Raw genomic sequence first — 10,646 nt, forward strand, 5'->3', positions numbered from 1 at the left:
CATCCCCACTTTTCTTGACCATTTTTAAGCCAAAAGCAGTATAATTTAGGAATAAGTTTATCAGTCTGCATGCATACACACACACAAATGCATGCTGGGATTTTCAATGGTATTTATCCAGTGAACATATAGATTAGTTTGAAGAGCATTGATGTCTTACATCCTGAATCTTCTTACTTATGAACATACCTGCAATTTCTCCTTTATAAACTCATATAAAAGATCTCTCAAGAATGGTTTATAGTTTTTTACATTGAGATTCTTAAAGGGTATTGTGAGACATTTTTGGTATTATAAATAGTATCTTTTTAAGTCTCTAACTGTAATTGTTGATTCATAGAAATAAAGCCAATTTTGTTGTATTACCTTGTACCAACATCCTTAATATTCCTGATAATTAATCTATAGATTCATTGGTTATTCTACACAGGTACTCATATCATCCACAACTAATGAAGGTTTTATTTCTTCATTTTCAATTTTTATAACATTTTTTCCCTTGCCTTACTATTTTGACTAAATGTGTAGTACAATTTGGAAGATAAATAAATAATAATAAGCATTTTGTTTCTTATCTCATATCTCATCTCAATGAAAAATAGTTCAACATTTCATAACATTTGCTATAAGCTTTTTGCTAAAAATGTCTATTAGAGTAAGAAAGTTTTCATCTATTCCTACTTAGCTAAGAGTACTTTATCATAAATGATTGAATTTTATCAATGGCTTTCACTGCATGATTTTCCTGCTTTATTCTGATAAGGAAGTAAATTATATTAATTGTTTTCTATTGTTCAGCCTCTATTCCTAGGATAAATCCAATATGGTTGTGATACATTGTGCTTTTTATATATTGCTGGATTCATGTATTAATAATTTAAGATAGTTGCTTTTCTGTGTATGAATGAAAATCATCCATTACTTTCCTTCCACCTAGTGTTCTTGTTTGGTTTTGGCGTTAAGTTTATGCTGGCCTCATAAAATAAATTGGAAGGTATTTCCAACTTTTCTATTCTCCAAAATATTTTATATAAGGTTTCTCTTATTTCTTACTTGAATATTTGGTAGAATTCATCAGCAAAGTCATCTGAAATTGTTGCTTTCTCTGTGGGAAGATATACACATAGAAAATACATGTCTAGCATGTAAGAAGCTTGGAAACCACCACTCCATCCTGACAAGTAAAAAGCTGAAAAGACTGAAAAATCAACGCTTCTTCTTGTATATGTCAATCTTAAAACTAAACAGCCAGTTATGTTACCAGCAAAATGGATTTATTCAGCAATAAAAGAGGAATTGCCGTTAGGGACAGACAAGCTATAGCAAACGCCACAGACAAATCCAGGGAACAAAGGGGAAAGAGAGGAGTTGAGAAGGGCTGTTATAAATGAGAAGTCCATTGGAGTAAACTTTTATTGGAAGTGTCATGGCTTTTCATTGGCTGAGTTGTGACAGTCTCTTATTGGCTGGGCTGTTGCCAGGCAGGGAGAAAATCATCGTTCTTCCTGCTGTGGTAGTAAAGTATTGGCCTCTTCCTGCTGGGTCTGCAAGGGGCTGCAGAGTGGTAGGGTGTGAGAATCCCCACTTCTGGCCTCCCAAAATCATTTTAGATGATGATTCCTTTATCCAGTTTCATAGATCCTAAGGGAGGGTAGGACACAGGGCAAATCACTCCAACATGAATTTGGTGAGACACAAACATTCAGACCCCAGAGATCTCTTTTTGCAAAATGATGATTTCAGTCATTGCCTATTTTTCTGTTTGGTGGCTGTTTTTTTCTTGTAGGAGTTCCTTATATATTTTTGATTTACGTAACTGGATATTCTCCCACTTTATGGGCTACTTTTTCATTCCCTTGGTCTATCTATTTTTTTCATTTCATTTATTTGGGAGAGAGAGAGAGAGCACGAGTGGGAGGAGGGGCAGAGGGAGAGGGAGAAGCAGACTCCACACCGAGCAGAGAGCCCAATATAGGACCCTGCGGTCATGACCTGAGCCGAAGACAGACGCTTAAGAGATGAAGCCACCCAGGTGCTCTCCCTTGATATATTTTTGATAAAAAAAAGTTTTAAGTTTTAATATAGTCCAATTTATTTTCTTCTTTTGTGATTAATAAAAAAATCTGCCTACTCCAAAGTCAATAATATGTTCTCCTACATTTTCCTTAAAATATATATAGTTTACCTTCACATTTAGAGGGTTGATCTACCTGGTAATAATTTTTGCATATGGTATGAGATAAGCCCAAGATAAATATATCTTATCCAAATGGCTATGCAATTAATCCAGCACCATTTATTTTAAAGACTCTCTTTTCCCACTACAATGCAGTATTACTTTTTTCAGTTTGTCCTTGTGGGAAGCTTATTTAACTATGGATTGGATTGCTTTAATAAATATAAAACCATAAGGATTTTCTTTTTTTTTCCTTGTGTCAATTTAGAATGCATTATCTTTTAAAAGACTGTCCATTTCATCTACATTTTGAAATGTATTGGCATGAAGCTGTTCAAAAATCTTCCCTTAATTTTTAGATCTGCAGAATAATATTAATGTCCACTTCTCATTCTTAATTTTGATTATTTGTGTTTTTTCTTTTTTCCTTGATCGGTCTCTCTTAGAGTTTATCAATTTAATTAATCTTTGTAAAAAACTCTCTTTTAGTTTTATTTTCTCAATTATATATTTTTCTTTCATGTCATTAACTTCTGCTTTATTATTATCTACCATCTTTTATTTTTCAGTTCTTTTTTAAAAATTTATTTATTTATTTTAGAGACAGAGATTGTGAACATGAGCCGGAGGGGCAGAGGGAGAGGGGGGATCTCAAGCAGACTCCACACTGAGTGCAGAGCCCCTCAGGGGCCGATCTCAGGACCTTGAGATAACCACCTGAACAGAGACCAAGAGTCAGATGCTTAACCAACTGCACCATCCAAGCACTCGTTTTTAGTTCCTTTTTTAAACTTACTGAGGAGGAATGATTAGCTTATCAATTTATCAATCTTTTCTATTTTCTAATATATACATTCAAGTTATAAAATTGTCTATAAACACTGCTTTAGATCTATGCCATAAGTACTGGTAGTTTCAATATAATGCAATTCAAAATATTTTCTTGTTTCTATCATGGTTGATTTTTAATCCCATGAGTTATTTAGGAGTATAGTGGTTAATTTCTGTATGGGAATTTTTAAAGATTTTTTGTTTGTTTGTTTTTGTCTTTGTTTTGTTTGAGGGGACAGGTTCCTTCTTTTGGTTCGTTTCAACTATGGATCTCCAGCTTAAATCAATTGTGACCAGAAAACATATTCTGTATGATTTCAATCCTTTGAATTTGATGAGTGTTTTATGGGTAATGGCTGTGAAGTGCTCCTTGTGGGAATAAAAATAATGTGCCTTCTACAGAATTACATTCTATGTGTCATTTTATTGTTATGTTTTATATGTGTCAATTAAGTCAAGCATTTTCATATCTTTTCCCCATTTTTCCCAATCAATATTTATATATATATATATATTTTCTACATGTCTTTTTTAAACAATGTAAAATTGAGGGTTTTTTTGTTTTGTTTTGTTTTTGTTTTGCCCAGACAGGTCACTGTCTCTTAATTAGAATACTTAGTCTATTATTTAATTAAATAAACAATGTAAAATTGAGGTTTTATTTAATCTTGCTTTGCATTTTCTATTTGTTCTATTCAGTTTTATATCTTTTTCTCTCTTGCCTGTTTTGGTTTAAGATTATTTTCTATTCTGCCCTCTCAAATTAACTCTATTTATATCTCTTTTACTATGCCTAGTGGCTTCCTTGGTATTAGAACATGACCTTGAGTTAATTGTCTCTTCCCAGATAATGCAGCCAGCCACCTTACAACAGCTCCCCCTTCAACGTGTATATGTGCTTTATTAAATTGATTTTAATTATTTACCTATTTTAAGCCCCATGAGACAATATATTATTGTTTTATACGTCAATATTCACTTAGATTTATTTGCATATTTTACCACTTCTGTTATTTTAACCCAATTTCAGAAACTGGCAATTTCTTGGCCACCCAAACAAACTAAGCTGCTTTACCTCTGATGTATCCTTATACCTAGAATGAATCCCCTCTGGTTCCAACCCGTCATAGGGGATTTACCAGGGCCACCATATTTGTAATACTGGCTTCCAGTTTAATTCTCCATCGACCCAAGAACCTTCCCAAAGATTCAGTCTTGTCAGATACCTATTTTAGATGGGCAAATACCCAGAGAGCAGGAGCAATTCCAAAAACCAGGCTCTTCTCTCTGGATTTCTCTGTTTGTTTTGTTTTGTTTTTCCAGATATTGGTGCTGTAATTGTTTATTCCTTTCTTAGCTATCTAATGACTTTAAGAAAATGGGGTGCCTGGGTGGCTCAGTTGTTAAGCGGCTGCCTTCAGCTCAGGTCATGATCCCAGGGTCCTGAGACAGAGCCCCGTATCGGGCTCCCTGCTCTGTGGGAGTCTGCTCTGCTCTCCCTGCCTGCTTCTCCCTCTACCACTCGCCCTGCTTGTGTTCCCTCTCTCACCGCATCTCTCTCTGTCAAATAAATAAATAAAATCTTTAAAAAAAATAATGACTTTAAGAAAATGTCATATTTCTTTTCAACTTCTTTGTTATGTTATAAAGGTACTATGCTTCAAGATATTTAGTTTATGGGGCACCTGGGTGACTTGGTGGGTTAAGCATTTGACTCTTGATTTCAACTCAGGTCATGATCTTGGGGTTGTGGGATTGAGCCCTACATCAGGCTCCACACTGAGCAGGGAGTCTGCTTCTCTCTCTCTCCTTCTCCCGTTGCCCCTCTCCCACTTGTGTGCACGCTCTCTCTCTCTAAAATATATAGATAAATCTTTTTAAAAAATTTAGTTTACTATTACCAAAAGTCAAAAATTACCTTCTGTAAGCCTTTTTCTCTAAATTAGACTCATTCCCTAAGAATTATTTTGTTTTTCTTTGCACTCCTAAGTACCTGCTTGCACTTAATTGGTGAGAAGTCAATGTTGTTGAATAAATCATTCACCATACTCAAATAGCTCTAAGGAAAATACCATGGTACATAAATAGCACTATCTCAAAGATACATATGTTTAGAGGTAAGTCTTTATGGAGAAAACATAGTGTTTCTATGGCAGTGTTTTAAAAATCCAAGTGATTATCTGGTATACCAATGAGTAGTCACTGAAGATATTATGAGTAAGAGCTGAAATTTACATTTGTGATGAAGTAGTTCCTGCTAGGGAATTGAGGTGCACTGTACTAAGTGTTAAATTTTACACTGACATTCCAAATTAGGCAGAAGCAATTTTTTTTTTCCTTTTTGTGATGGTACCAAGAGTCGATTCACCCGAGGACCAGTTTTGTGCCTACAGATTTGTACTAAGATATAAGGGAAAATGAGTAAAAAGTTAACAAAAAGTTAAAATGGATAAGCACATCTATTGCAAAATTGACTTACAAATGACAATTTAAATCAAATGGAAATATTTATTGATCCTTCTTACTGTATACACCACATAAGGCATTATCCATTGTCTACAGATGTGGGTGGGTATAAAGGGCAAGTATGGCATTACTTCCCAACCCAGCCACTTGTAACCTCTTCTCCCACTCATTCCATTAATATGATTACAGTGGCAGCTGCTCTTTCCCTTCCTTTTCCCCTTTCAACCTTACTTCTTTCCTTCCTTCTTTCCCACCTCCTCCTCCTCTCCTGTCCCTCTCCTTCCTCTTCATCTATTTTTATTGTCCCTTGAATACCTAACTATCAGAAAACCACTGGATTCTTACTCTACTCCGGGTTTTGCCACTTGGGCAAGTCTCTGAACATTCATTGTCACAGTTAACTAATTTATAAAATAAAATGATTAGAAAGATAATAATTAATATGTCTTCTTGTTTCAAAAGTCAGTAAGTTTATGACTTCTCCCTGTCCCTGTACTATTCTATCTCTCTCTCCACAATTGTTGGTCTAGTTGTGGGCACATGACCCAAGATGAACAAACGATTCCCTTCTCTGAAACGTTTGGGCTTAGAACCAGACTTAGAGCAGTTAGTAACTTTTTCTAGGGGTCAAATTATAAGGAGAAAATCTTAGCAACTACCTGTAGTTAACTTTGCTGCCAAAGGGAGAAAGTTCGAAGAGAAGGAGAAATTTAAATAATTTACATTTAAATAATATAAAAACAATTCTGTAGTTTTTATTAATTTATTCTTATTTATCTCATTCTCAGTGATGCTATATAGGATATACTTAGATTTAGAAGATTAAGTCACAGGATATGCAGACAAATTGGTCTTTTAAAAATCTATTGTATGAGCCAATTTTCTTAAACCACTTACATATCTTGCTGAAAAATAGAATTCTAGAAAGGGCTCAGATGAAGGATTTAAATAAAGGGATATGAGCAAGAGTTACTATTTGAAGATCATTTATTATCATGAACTTTACAAATATTACTTGCCATTCATAAAATAGCCCTTAAAGATAAGAACTATTATCTCAGTTTTACACAGGGGGAAATTGAGAGTCAGAATGATTAAATCAATTGCCAAATTTATACAGCTAGTAAATCACTGAGCTGGGATTCAGCTTGTTTTGTTATGACTACAGAACTCCAACCTTTTCTATTCTGCAGCACAGAACTGCCTCTCAGGATGTCAATATATGCCTGTACTTCTGCAATTAGTTTATAATCTTCCTGGAAACATGGAAATAAAATAATTTATATATAAGCATATGTATGAATTAAATTAATATATTAGTAAAATATTTAAAAAACAAATCCAGGAAAATTTACTTTCCCAAGGATTATACAATAATCTGAGGAGTGTGTATGATTTTATAATCTGTAAATTGTACATTTCTGATGAAAACTAGGTTTAAAATTACGTGTTAATGCACTTCTGTCAATTCTGTGGGAGTTTGCTTGGTGAGGTTTAGATGTCTTAATTACACAATACTATAGGGTTTCTTGGGGCTCTGGGAGATGAGTTTTCATGCCCTCATTGATTTTCAGAGTTGAATGTCCTGAGTCTGCTCTTTTTGAAAAATATGCTAGGAATTTTCACATGTGCCTTATATTCTAAGTTATTACTTAAATTATTGTTAATAAATATAGTTACCATTTACTACATGAATACTCTCAACAACCCTGAAATACAGGGACAGCTATTGTCATGTTATATATAGTAAATTAACATATAGGAAGGTTATCTTGCATGAGACCATACAGCTTTTAAATGGTACAATTAGCTAACAAGTCCAAAGCTGTCTGATTATGAGGTAAAGACGCCACAGTTTCAAACCACTTAGGTCAATGTTGGATCCACAGATTTAGTGAGGTCAACAGATAATTTTTTCAAAAAAAAATATGTAAATACGTTAAACCAAATCCAGTAATTATTCCTGAGAGTATGATCTCAAAATTGTATGTATTACATATTGATTTAAATTATGTACTTCAAAACCTCCTGTAAGACCAATACAATGAAAACATATCCACACAAAAACCTGCACACAAATGTTTATAGCAGTTTCATTCATAATTGCTAAAACTTGGAAGCAACCAAGGTGTTTTTCAATAGATAAGTAAACAAAAATGCATACAGTGGAATATTATTCAACAATAAAAAGAAATGAGCTGTTAAGCCATTAAAAAACATGGAAGGACCTTAAATGCATATTGCTAAGTGAAAGAAGCCAATCTGAAAAGGCTACATACTCTACGATTCCAACTACCTGACATTCTGGAACAGGCAAAACTATGGAAACAGGAAAAAAGATCAGTGGTTGCCAGAGGTTCAAGGACAGGAGAGGAAGAGGGAAGGAGTTAGTAAATGGAGCACAGAAGATTTTCAGGGCCGTGAAATATTTCTGAGTTATTCTGTAGTTGTGGATACATCTCATCACACATTTGTCACAAATAGTGAACCCAAATGTAAACTATTGACTTCAGCTAACAGTGCATCCTAATATTTCCTTATCCACTATAACAAATGTGCCACCTTAATGCCAGATGTTAAAATAGGGAAACTAGAGAGAGTAAGGAATTCTGTCCTTTCCACCCAATTTTTCTATAAAACTGAAACTACTAAAAAAATAGTCTATTAATTTTTAAAAATATAGTGGCTGCTTATGTTGTGGAGATTATGAGTATACACCCATAGAACAAATGGAGACAAAAAAAGACTGTTTGGAAGATACACAAATGGATTCTGCTATTTGAAATAAAATTTCCAAAGACTTTAAGAATCTCAAAATAAAAAAAAATTCTTAGATTGCAGTGAAAATGATGATGATTATTAAGTGTTGGAGATAAAGGTGTCCATTATGGGGTTTCATATAAAAGTGTGAGTAAAATTTTCCATGTAATATGAGAGGGAGAAATATGTTATTTCTTAATTATTATATTGACTAAAAATATGCAGTTTAAATATTGAAGTATAAATAATTTAATAAATCAAGCAAAACATCTAGTTATTAGACCACCTCAGATACATTTAACTGACAAGTACATTTATATTCTTCTTGGGCAGCTTTGCGCAGAGGCAGTATCGTAGCCAATGAGGTTTATCCGAGGCACAATTATTGCTAATTGAAAACTATAATCTTTTTGGGCAAAATAACTTCAGTTGTAAAATTCTCATTGGGAATTTGGAGGTTTACCCAATTTGAGAGACTACATTATATTCAGAAATTTACGGTATTTTTATATTGCTTACCTTATATTGGGCTGCGGATTGGGCACTGTGAGGCATGTAAAAATAATCAAGATACCAAGATACGGTTGCTGCTCTGAATCTCTAAATATGGTCCAATGATAAGAGTTGAATGGAGATAATTCAAGTAATAACTAGTCAGTACTCAATGTTTATAAGCAGTAAGTGTGGAACATGGAATTTATTATGCTAGGCTAAATGAAGAATGAATTGCCTGTCTGGAGAATTCAGGAAAGTCTACATGGAGAAGACAATATTTCTGAGGGGCTTAAATGGATTCACAAGATGGAGAGGAAAAAAAGTGGAAAGTTCAGATGGAAAGAATTTCCACATAGATGGAGGCACAGAAAAATAGTGTCTAAGGATTCACAGTTGATTCAATGTGGTTAGATCACAAGAATCTGGATAAAAAGGGAAGAGGAGGATTTTTATGGAGATGGCAGAGAAGGGTTAGTCATGTGGTGCACTGACAAAGCAAGATGAATGAATGTTAGTCCTTCATTCAGTTAGAAATTAATGGGGGAGATACTGAAGATATGGAGAATTTCTGACCAAAAAGTTATATTTTAGAAAAATGAATATAATTTATCTGTTTTGTGATTATGGAATTTATCTTACTGCATTATATTTTTTCATGTCTATTTGCCTTCTAGCCTATGGGATCCTCAAGGGCAAATGTCATGTCTCACTCATGTTGTTATTTTTAGTACTTAATACATAACAGGTACACAGTGTAAACTCTATAAATGCTTACTAATGAACAGTTGAAATACTTTTTCTCAGACAGTTTAAAAATACCCTAGAAGTATTGGTTTTAAAATACTCAAATCTGAGTTGATCTTAATTACCACTGATTTGTAGGACAGCCTGAGTTGATATGGAAGAGGCAGTAGAAAGGATGAAAAGGTCATGGTTCAAAGAGACTAACCCCTTAATAAATTAACTACTTGTTCCTCTTTAAACTCAGCATCCTTCCAACATACTGTACCTGGTAACCCCGACACTGGAAGTGTCCCTTTTACCTGAAAAGTCTTTGTCACATGTCCCAGACCCTAGAGCCCCTGATGAGATAGTCTGTCTTGCTCCTCCAGGGTCCCTGCTGAAAGTTAGATTTCAACCCTGAAACTCAGGCCAGTGTCTGGAATCCAGCGAGCGATCTGCCTGTAGGTGTTACTCAGGTGGTTCTTCCGGACATCTAAAAGTTGCTACTTAAAGATTTCATCTCCATGCTCTCCCCACTCCCTTTGTTAGGGCACTTGAACGGCTTGCTGGGCCCTGACCTGCCCTTCCTCTCAGCACCTGTTGCTCAGTTTCCATCCTCAAGAGCCTGCCTGTGCCTCCTATATAGGAAGATTTTGTTCTACGTCTGGTCCCAGACTTCTAGAAATAGCTGAGCCATACAGAAGCAGCTCCCAAAATATGACTAAATATAACATTAAAATAATCTATATTCTTAAATTTAAAAATACACAGGCAAAATAACTCTACTTCTCTTTTATTTTGTCAAGCTAGCATTGCAATATGATTTATTTTTTTAAATTACAAGTCAGTTGGTTTGAAATCATTTGGGAAATGGGTACTTGATGCTAATGACTTTTTAAAATATGTTAAGAAATCTTAAAGAAATCAGAGGTATTTCTAATATAACACATTCTGATGTCTGAGAAAAGATATCCTCAGCACTGTATAAACTCAGGTGAAACTTAATATTGTTTATTTTATTTTTTTAAAGATTTTATTTATTTATTCATGAGAGAGAGAGAGAGGCAGAGCGAGAAGCAGGCTCCCAAGGAGCAGGGAGCCCGATGTGGGACTCGATCCCAGGACCCTGAGATCATGACCTGAGCCGAAGGCAGACGCTTAACCATCTGAGCCACCCAGGCGCCCAATATTGTTT

General features: G+C 34.6%; 1 pseudogene; it reads left to right on the forward strand.

Moving 5' to 3' along the window:
• Positions 1-8,564: 8,564 nt before the first annotated feature.
• LOC123858162 (U4 spliceosomal RNA) lies at positions 8,565-8,719 on the forward strand (annotated as a pseudogene).
• The last annotated feature ends 1,927 nt before the right edge of the window (positions 8,720-10,646 follow it).

Source organism: Mirounga angustirostris, unplaced genomic scaffold (genome assembly GCF_029215605.1).
Source record: "Mirounga angustirostris isolate CCGP_5_RB_7025 unplaced genomic scaffold, mMirAng1.0.hap1 SCAF_13, whole genome shotgun sequence".
Taxonomy (NCBI): Eukaryota; Metazoa; Chordata; class Mammalia; order Carnivora; family Phocidae; genus Mirounga; species Mirounga angustirostris.